Genomic DNA, 10,128 nt, shown 5'->3' with positions numbered 1-10,128 from the left:
TCAATCAGTCAATCAAAAAAAATTAAGCACCTACTATGTGCCATATAGTCTATTAAGTTCTGGAGATATAAACAAAAGCAAAAGATAGGCCCTGCCCTCTTGTAGCTCACTGTCACAAACAACTATATACAAACAAACGATATATAGGGAACACTAGATATACTCAATAGGAGACAGTAGAATTAAGGAGATCCAGAAGATGGAATTTTAACTGGAAACTGAAAGAAGCTAAGAAATAGATATTGCATGAAAGTAATGGTATAACCTATAGCAAACTATTTACAACTTGGGGTAGGGAGGGAAGAAGAAAATCTGAATCCTAAAATGTCAGAAAATAATGGGGGGGGGGGGCAGGGAGGGAGGGAAAGAAAAGGCAGAAAGGAAGCCACAGTAAAATTAGAAAGCAGACTATTCCAGGCTTAGTGCACACGCGGTGAAGTTCTGGAGATGCTGGGTCTTATTCAAAGAACAGCAAGGAGGTCAGCATCCCTGTACCGCCTTGTATGGAGAGTATAAGGTATAAAGGACAGGAAAGGTGAGGATGAAAGGCAAGTTATAGCTTCCAGCAGCATTTATTTAAGTCTGCTACTTACCATAGGCAGCAGCTAGGTGTCTCAGTGGATAGAGAGCTGGAACTGGAGTCAGGACGACTCATCTTCCCGAGTTCAAATCTGACCTCAGACACTAGCTGGGTGGCCCTGGGCAAATCACTTACCCTCTTTGACTTAACCTACTGGAATAGGAAATGGCAAATCACTCCAGTGTCTTGGCCAAGAAAACCCCACAGATTTCGCTGAGGTGTTATGGTCCATGAGGTCCCAAAGAATCAGATCACTGAACCACAGAAACTCCTTTCTGTGAGCGAGAAACTGTTTGATGGTGGGGATATAAAGATGAGGGACACAAAGGACAGTCCTTGTCCTAAAGGGGTACACATACATATATACATCCTACTGGAGGGAGGGAGGAGAATGGCATCATTCCCTATTGCCTCGAGGATAAAAATACCTGTTTTTAAAAACTGGAAGGGACTTTAGAGGAGATCATCTGATCCAGCTCCCTCATTTAGTGGATAAGGACATTTGAGAGAGGCCACACAAGTAGAAAATAGAAGAACTAAGACTGGAACCTCAATTCTTACTGAAGATCTTGGACTCTCCCCTATACCACACTGCCTTAATCTGGCATATAAAACCCCCTACACCCTTGGCTCTTCCTTATCAGTCTTATTCCACATTACTCTCCATAAATCTCCATTTCCTTCCAAAGAGGCTACTAGTCCCTCTGCATACAGCTCTATAGTTTTACTCTCATCAATATAATCATATTAATAACTATCATTTATATGGCATTTTAAGGTCTACAAAGCACTCTATAGATGTTTCCATAACAACCCTGGAAGAAAGTCCTATTATTATCTCCACTTTATAGATGAGAAAACTGAGGCAGACATTATCCTGACTTACACAAGGTTGTGTAGCTAATAGGGACTCAGACATAAGATTCTACCTTAGAACTTCCTGGCTCCCTGTATTCTGTACTGCTCTGGTAGTCAGCACCTAACTCTGTGCCCCCAACCTCCTGTCCCACCCCCATACCTTATATAGTTGCTCATACTTTGTAAGGAAGTTTTTAGGAAAACTTGAACCCTTCTTTACACACTTTCTTTATACTTTGTAGGGCTGTAACAAAACTCTTTAACACTTCCTTTACAAAGAGTAAGTGATAATAAACAATGAATGAATGAACCAAATTCTAAATGCCACAATTCTCTTTCATTTGACTCCAGATTCAATGAGATTCTCCAATCCAGTGATGATCCATGCCCATCATCTCTTCCTTTCAAACATGTTTTGTAACTTATGAACAAAATGAGTTTCAGCAATAAAAATCAAGGTTTTTAAAACCATTTTAAGCAATTCACATAGAAATAGATACAACCAAACTCCTATAAGTGTATAATTAAATTGGAAACGCATTAAGCCCTGGTGAGTTGAATGCATTACTGCTATTTTCTGAAAATAATATAGTTAGGGACAAGGAACAAGACTTACAAGCGGATGTCAAATACTATAAATGCATCTGCTTTGTAAAAACTGTAATAGTCATGACAAACTTGTTTCTGGATATTACTACTTACAATGAGTGTGAAAAGTTGTAAAATGTCATTTTTTCTCCTTAAATGTTATTATACAGGGGAATTACATAGAGCTACAAATGTTAGATAGTTAATAATTATCACAATTTTAAAAAGTCTTCTGCAATCTCAAGGACTAGGAATTTTTTTCCTTCTTCCATTTAAAAACCGATCTGTATCCAAATGATTAAAGTAGAAGCTTAAAGTAGAAGACAATATATTTATGACAGCATATCTTTTAGACAATTTGTTCCTCTTACATGGAGACCACAAATATATGATTCTTTTATCTTCATGATATGTAGACTTAAGGAAGGTTGAGGAATGTGCTAGACACTTTGATGTTACAGATTTTTTATTAAAAGTCTATTTAATTTAATTTTTAATTAAATTTTTCCTTTTTTTAATTTAGAATATTTTTCCATGGTTACGTGATTCATGATCCCCCGCCCCTGCCTGCTCTTTCCTCCCCCACCCAATCTAGGAGTTGACAAGCAGTCCGTCTGGGTTATACATGTGACATTGTTCAAAATATATGTTATCCATATTTGTAGTAGAGTGATCTTTTAACATCAAAACCCTAATCATATCCCCATCGAATTATGTGATTGATCATATGTTTTTCTTCTGCATTTCTACTCCCACAGTTCTTTCTCTGAATGTGTTCTTTCTCATAAGTTCCTCTGGATTGTTCTGGGTCATTGCATTGCTGCTAGTAGAGACGTCTATTACATTCGTTTGTACCACAGTGTATCCGTCTCTAGTACAAGGTTCTCCTGGTTCTGCTCCTCTCGCTCTGAATCACTTCCTGGAGGTTGTTCCAGACTCCATGGAATTCCTCCACTTTATTATTCCTTTGAGCACAATAGTATTCCATCACCAACATGTACCACAATTTGTTCAGCCATTCCCCAATTGATGGGCGTCCCCTCATTTTCCAATTTTTGGCCACCACAAAGAGCGCAGCTATGAATATTCTTGTACAAGTCTTTTTACTTATTGTCTCCTTGGGGTACAAACCCAGCAGTGGTATAACTGGGTCAAAGGGTGAGCATTCTTTTAAAGCCTTAAAAATCTATTTTAAAAGAAAAACAAACTATACATAATAGTCACAGTTTAAAGTACATGTATTTTTTTGTTCACTAAAAATATGGAAATACCTATTTCATATGTTTTTTAAGTTCAAATTTTTGAAAAAATTTAATAGATTAATTAATTATTACACTGAAGGTATAATGTATAATATAACACAGTAGGAAAGTAAGTGTTATAAGTTATAGTGCAGTAGGTAGTGCAAAAGGGGGATGTGATATGATAGGAGAAGCTTCTAAAGCAAAAAAAGGCAACTGATGGGATTGGCCATCCCCACTCTGAACTAACTCAAGGTCTACTGTTAGCCTGAGACCAGTGAAGTAGGACCTTCCCTCAGGGGGAAAACTCTCCTAGGACAAGGTCAAAACCTGGGGTGGGTTTCTACCTCCCAACTAAATAAACTGGGGACTTCCAGATTCCACGTGGACAACTTTAATAAATTGCTCTTACCTTAATAAGGACCTGTACTCGCTATTCATGATTGCCTTCTGTGTTGCGGTGTTTCTTGGTAAGAAGTTAAGCTGGTTAGAGGAAGTTGTTTCTCTCTTCTTAAGAGGAAGGAAAACAACTTTTTTCCTGAACCTCAAAAGCATTGTATCCCTAGACTACTACTAGTTGATTAATGGAAGTTATAATTCTACCCTACCTATAGACAGGTGAGTGTTCCCTTGGCCTTCCTTTTACTCCCCACAAAGACAGAAATTGAAGTTTCACTTGGAAACAAGGTGAGACAAACCCCAGCAGATATCTACCTATACTTGCCACAGAAAGACCATTTCATATCAGAAGGATCTACATTTACATTGCAGGTGGATTTAGAGAGAGAGTGAATCCAAAGGGTAACTACATTGAGGTTCCCTATCGCTTTCCAGAATGACTGGAGCAATTCACAACAACCTCTCCAGAAATTTCCATTTCCTATGTTTAGTGTATTTGGGTTGTAATATAGGGACCGGACCACTAAGTGGGCTCAGAGGATCAAAGGCAAGATTTGGTCCCAGATCCTTTATTTTCAGAGGAAGAATTCCTTCCACACTTGTCAAAAGGCAGGAATATTTGCAAAGACTACTGAGTCAATTTGTTGAAGGAATGGTCACTCAGAAAAGTACATGAATAATTTCCTGATACCCAATGGCAGGAAAGTGAAAAGCCCTGAAATATTGTGCTGTGAATAGACAGGGCACTCCAGATTCTATTTGCCAAAGAAGCAAGAGAAGGAGCGTTGTCAGATTGTTACAAACAAGCAATGTTTGTACCTTTGAAATGACTCTTGTTCTTATGATTAGGCCAATTTTCTAAATATCTTGGACATAAAGCTGTTATCAGAAATTTGCTTCAGAGATTTTTTTTCCTAGTTTGCTGCTTCCCTTTTAACCACTTTTGTGTGCAAATTTTTTTTCATTCAATTTTACATAATAGAAATTGTTCATTATATCTTTTATGACCATCTTTGTTCCTTGTTTAGTTAAGAATTCTACTTCTGGCCATGTGTGTTAAGAAGTGTGCTGGGTTTGTGTGGGTGGTGAGGGGAGTGATGGAGATTGTTGAGAAGAAGTGGTTGACCTCTAGCATCCAAGCATGACCATGATTCCTATGTGGGAATCATGGACTCCTCCTCCCTCTCTTTTTTCCTTTTTCTCTCCTTTGCCCCTCATTCTCTCTTGGCCTCCCTAGAGATTCCATCCCATATCTTTTATCCCCAGTTGCAGCTTTGGTAGCATGTGAAGAATGTGTTGGGCCGGTCCTATAAGGAGACTGTTTATGTGCCTTACCACTTGAAAATAGAGGTTGAACTTATTGTACATTTAAAAGAAGAGTAAGTTGTACATAATAGACATTTTCAGTTTCTTATGTTATCCAATTTTTTTGTTCTACTATGAATATGGGAATGTCATTTTATTTTGTGTCTAAATTTAGAATATGTTTTTTTTAAGAATTTAAGGTCCACACCCATCAGATTGGCTAAGATAACAAAAAAGGAAAATGACAAATCCTGAAAATAAAGTTGGCAGAACAGTGAATTAGTCCAACTATTCTAGAAAGCAATTTGGAACTATGCTCAAAAAAAGCTTTTGAACTGTGCATACTCTTTGACCCTGTAATGCTGCTACTAGGTCCATACCCCAAAGAGAAAAAAAAAAGAAAAGGACCCATGTGAATAAAACTCTAGCCACTTTTTTTGTACTGTCATAGAACTGGAAACTGAGAAGATGGCTGAACAAGTTACAGTATGTGAATTCAATAAAATACTATTGAACTATGAGACAGAGGTGTCAAACTCTCCCATCACAACTCAGGAACAGCAGAACTACATTAAAATATAATTGGGAAATGAATTAATAAAATAAGTAAAAATATAATACAACATAGATAATATTAATTTGTGGTTTTTCAGAGTAATTATGCCACCCCATTTCTATTTGAGTTTGATATTACTACTACAAGAAATGACAAAAGGGATGGTATTCAGATAAACCTGGAAGATCTCTTTTATGAACTAATGCAAAATGAGGACCAGGAGAGCAGTTAGTACAGTAGTAGCACTATTATAAAAATAATCAACTTTGAAAGATTTAGTGACTGATCAATATAATAACCAACTATAATTCCATAAAACTCATAATGAAACTTGCTTTCCAGCTCCAGATAGAGCTGATAGACTCAGAAAGAAAATTAAGGTATATTTTCTTTTCTTTCTTTCTTTTTTTGACAATGGGAATTTGGTTTTGCATAACTCTAAACATTTGTAATGGAAAGAGCCCTTTCAATGGGTGGGCAAGGGAGAGGAATTTGGAATTGAAAATAAAATAAAACAAAACAAAAAATTTTAAGAATATAAGCTCCTTGAAACCAAGGACTGTATTTTTGTCTTTCTTTCAGTTTCCAATGAAAACCTGGAATATAGTAATGACAGTTGGCTAACTGAAAAATGACATAAAGCCCTAACAAGTCTACTGAGCTCTAGTCTCTCATTTCCAACTGCTTGCTTGATATATCCACATGAATTTTGATTGCATTGCATCTCAAACTAAACATATTCAAATCAGATGCCATTCTTCTAATTTCCTTATTGCTACTGAGGACAATATGATCTTTCTATTTTATAGGTGAGTTCATCCCATTCACATTCAGTGTTATGATTACTAACTGTGTATTGCCTTCCATTATATTATCCCCTTCAGATCCTGTTCTATTCCCTTTCACTCTGTTCCTTCTCACCAGCATTTTGCTTTTGGCAACCCTCCCACTTTCTCCTCCCTCCAATTACCTCCCCCTTCCCTTGTCTTATTCCCCCTTTACTTCTCTGTAGGGTAAGATAGAATTCTATACTTGTTTTACCCTTTCTGAGCTCTTTATGATGAGAGTAAAGTTTAAGCATTGCCTGTCACCACTCTTATTTTCCCCTCTCCATAATGATTTTTCACACTTCTTTATGTTATATAATTTACCCCATTCTCTCTAAGGGTAGGGACAAGCAATGCTTAAACTTTACTCTCATCATAAAGGGCTCAGAGAGGGCAAAACAAGTATACTCAGAGGGGTATAGAATTCTATCTTACCCCAGGGAGAAGAAGAAGGGGGATAAGTCAAGGGAAGAAGGAGCCAATTGAAGGGTGGGGTAGTGAGGGAATGACAAAAAGCAAAACACTGGTGAAAAGGAACAGAGAGAAAGGGAATAGAGCAGTATTTAAAGGGGATAGTGTGATGGAGGGCAATACACAGTTAGTAATCATAACACTGAAGTTGAATGGGATGAATTTATTTATTAAATGGAAATTGACAGCAGAGTGAATTAAAAACCAGAATCCTACTATATGTTTTTTACAAGAAAAACATCTCAGGCAGGGTGACACACACAGATTCAAGGTAAGAGACTGGAGCAGAATCTATTATGTGTCATCTAAAGTAAAAAAAAAAAAGCAAGAGTATCAATCATGATATCAGACAAAGCTAAAGTAGAAATTGATCTGATTAAAAGAGACAAGGAAGGAAATTACATTCTATTTAAAGAATACTATAAACAATGAAGTAATATCATTACTAAATATTTATATACCAAATGGCATAGCATCTAGATTTCTAAAGGAAAAATTAAAGGAGCTCAAGGAGGAAATAGATAGTAAGACCATATTAGTGGGAAAATCTCAAACTTCCCCTTTCAAAATTAGATAAATTGAACGAAAAAATAAATAAGAAAGAAGTAAAGAAAATGAATGAAATGCTAGAAAAATTATAGTTAATAAGATATCTGGAGAAAACTGAATAGAAATTAAAAAAGAATATACCTTCTTCTCAGCAGTATATGGTACATATACAAAAATTGACCATGTACTAGGGCATAGAAATATTGCAAACAAATGCAGAAAAGCAGAAATAATAAATACAATTTTTTTCAGTTCATAATGCAATAAAAATTAGACTTACCAAAGGTCCATAAAAAGGCAAATTTAAAAGTAATTGGAAAATAAATAATCTAATTCTCCAAAACCTGTAGGTCAAAAAACAAAACACAGAAAAAATTATGGACCTCATTAAAGAGAATGCCAATGAGGAGACATCAGATCAAAACCTATGGGATACAGTCAAAGCAATACTTGGGAAAATGTATATCTCTGAGAGCCTATAGCAACAAAATCGAGAGGGAGGAGACCAATGAATTGAGCTTGCAACTTAAAAAATTAGAAAAAAGAAAAATTTAAAAATCGCCAGGATAACATTAAATTGGAAATCCTAAAAATTAAAGGAGAAATTAATAAAATTGAATGTTAAACAATTATTGAACTAATAAATAAGATTAGAAGCTGGTACTTTGAAAAAAGAAATAAACTACTAGTTAATCTAATAAAAAAAAGAAAGAAAATAAAATTAATAGTATCAAAGATGAAAACGGTAATCTCACCTCTAATAAAGAGGAAATTAAGGTAATTATTAAGAATTATTTTGCCAATTGTATGGCAATAAATATGACAATCTAGGGAAAATGGGTGAATATTTACAAAAATATAAATTGCCTAGATTAATAAAATGGGAAATAGAATACTTGAATAATCCCATCCCAGAAAAAGAACTTGAACAAGTCATCAAGGAACTTCCTAAGAAAAAATCACCAAGGCTAGATGAATTCACAACTGAATTCTATCAAACATTTAAAGAACAACTTATCCCAATACTATACAAATTATTTGACAAAATAAGCAAAAAAGGACTCTTGCCAAATTCTTTTTATGACACAAATATGGTATTGATTCCAATGTCAGGCAGACCAAAAACAAAGAAAGAAAATTACAGACCAATCTTCTTAATGAACATAGAAGAAAAAGTCTTTTTTTTACTTAAATTAATTTATCTAGTCAATTTAGAACATTATTCCTTGGTTACAATAATCATATTGTTTCCCTCCCTCCCTGTGCCCCACCCTTCCTGTAGCTGATGCGCAATTTCACTGGGTATTATGTGTCCTTGAACAAAACCTATTTCTATGTTGTTGGTGTTTGCATTAGGATGTTAATTTAGTCTACAACCCCAATCATGTCCCCTCAACTCATGTATTCAAGCAGCTGTTTTTTCTTCTGTGTTTCAACTCCCACAGTTTTTCCTCCAAATGTGTATAGTGCTTTTTCTCTTAGATCCCTCCAAGTTGTTTGGATCACTGCATTGCCACTAATGGAGAAGTCCATTACATTTTATTGTACCACAGTGTATTAGTCTCTGTGTACAATGTTCTCCTGGTTCTGTTCCTTTCTCTCTGCATCAATTCCTGGAGGTCATTCCAGTTCACATGGAATTCCTACACTTTATTATTCCTTTGAGCACAATAGTATTCCATCACCAACACAGACCACAATTTGTTTAGCCATTCCCCAATTGAAGGGCATCCCATCATTTTCCTTTTTTTTTGCCACCACAAAGAACGCAGCTATGAATATTCTTGTACAAGTCTTTTTACTTATTATCTCTTTGGGGTACAAACCCAGCAGTGCTTTGGCCGGTTCAAAGGGCAGACAGTCTTTTAGCGCCCTTTGGGCATAGTTCCAGATTGCCCTCCAGAATGCTTGGATTAATTCACAACTCCACCAGCAATGGATTAGTGTCCCTACTTTGCCCCATCACCTCCAGCATTTATTACTTTCCTTTGCTGTCATGTTAGCCAGTCTGCTAGGTGTGAGGTGATACCTCAGTGTTGTTTTGATTTGCATCTCTTTGATTATAAGAGATTTAGAACACTTTTTCATGTGCTTCTTAATACTTTTGATTTCTTTATCTGAAAGCTGCCTATTCATGTCCCTTGCCCATTTATCAATTGGAGAATAGTTTGATTTTTTTGTACAATTGATTTAGCTCTTTGTAAATTTGAGTAATTAAACCTTTGTCACAGGTTTTTGTTATGAAGAATATTTCCCAATTTGTTGCTTCCCTTCTAATTTTGATTACATTGGTTTTATTTGTACAAAACCTTTTTAATTTGATGTCATCAAAATTATTGATTTTATATTTTGTGATTTTTTCCTAGCTCTTACTTGGTCTTTCCTTTCCCAAAGAACTGACATGTATTCTATTCTGTGTTCACCTAATTTGCTTATAGTTTCCTTCTTTATATTCAAGTCATTCACCCATTCTGAGTTTATCTTGGTGTAAGATGTGAGATGTTGATCCAAACCTAATCTGTTCCATACTTTTTTCCAATGTTCCCAGCAGTTTTTATCAAATAGTGGGTTTTGGTCCCAAAATCTAGGATCTTTGGGCTTATCGTAGACTGTCTGGCTGAGGTCATTTACCCCAAGACTGTTCCACTGATCCTCCTTTCTGTCTCTTAGCTAGTACCAAATTGTTTTGATGACCACTGCTTTATAGTATAGTTTGAGATCTGGGACTACAAGTCCTCCTTCCTTTGCAATTTT

This window comes from Monodelphis domestica, chromosome 7 (assembly GCF_027887165.1).
Source record: "Monodelphis domestica isolate mMonDom1 chromosome 7, mMonDom1.pri, whole genome shotgun sequence".
NCBI classification, from domain to species: Eukaryota; Metazoa; Chordata; class Mammalia; order Didelphimorphia; family Didelphidae; genus Monodelphis; species Monodelphis domestica.
Note: the sequence above shows the minus strand (reverse complement) of the source record.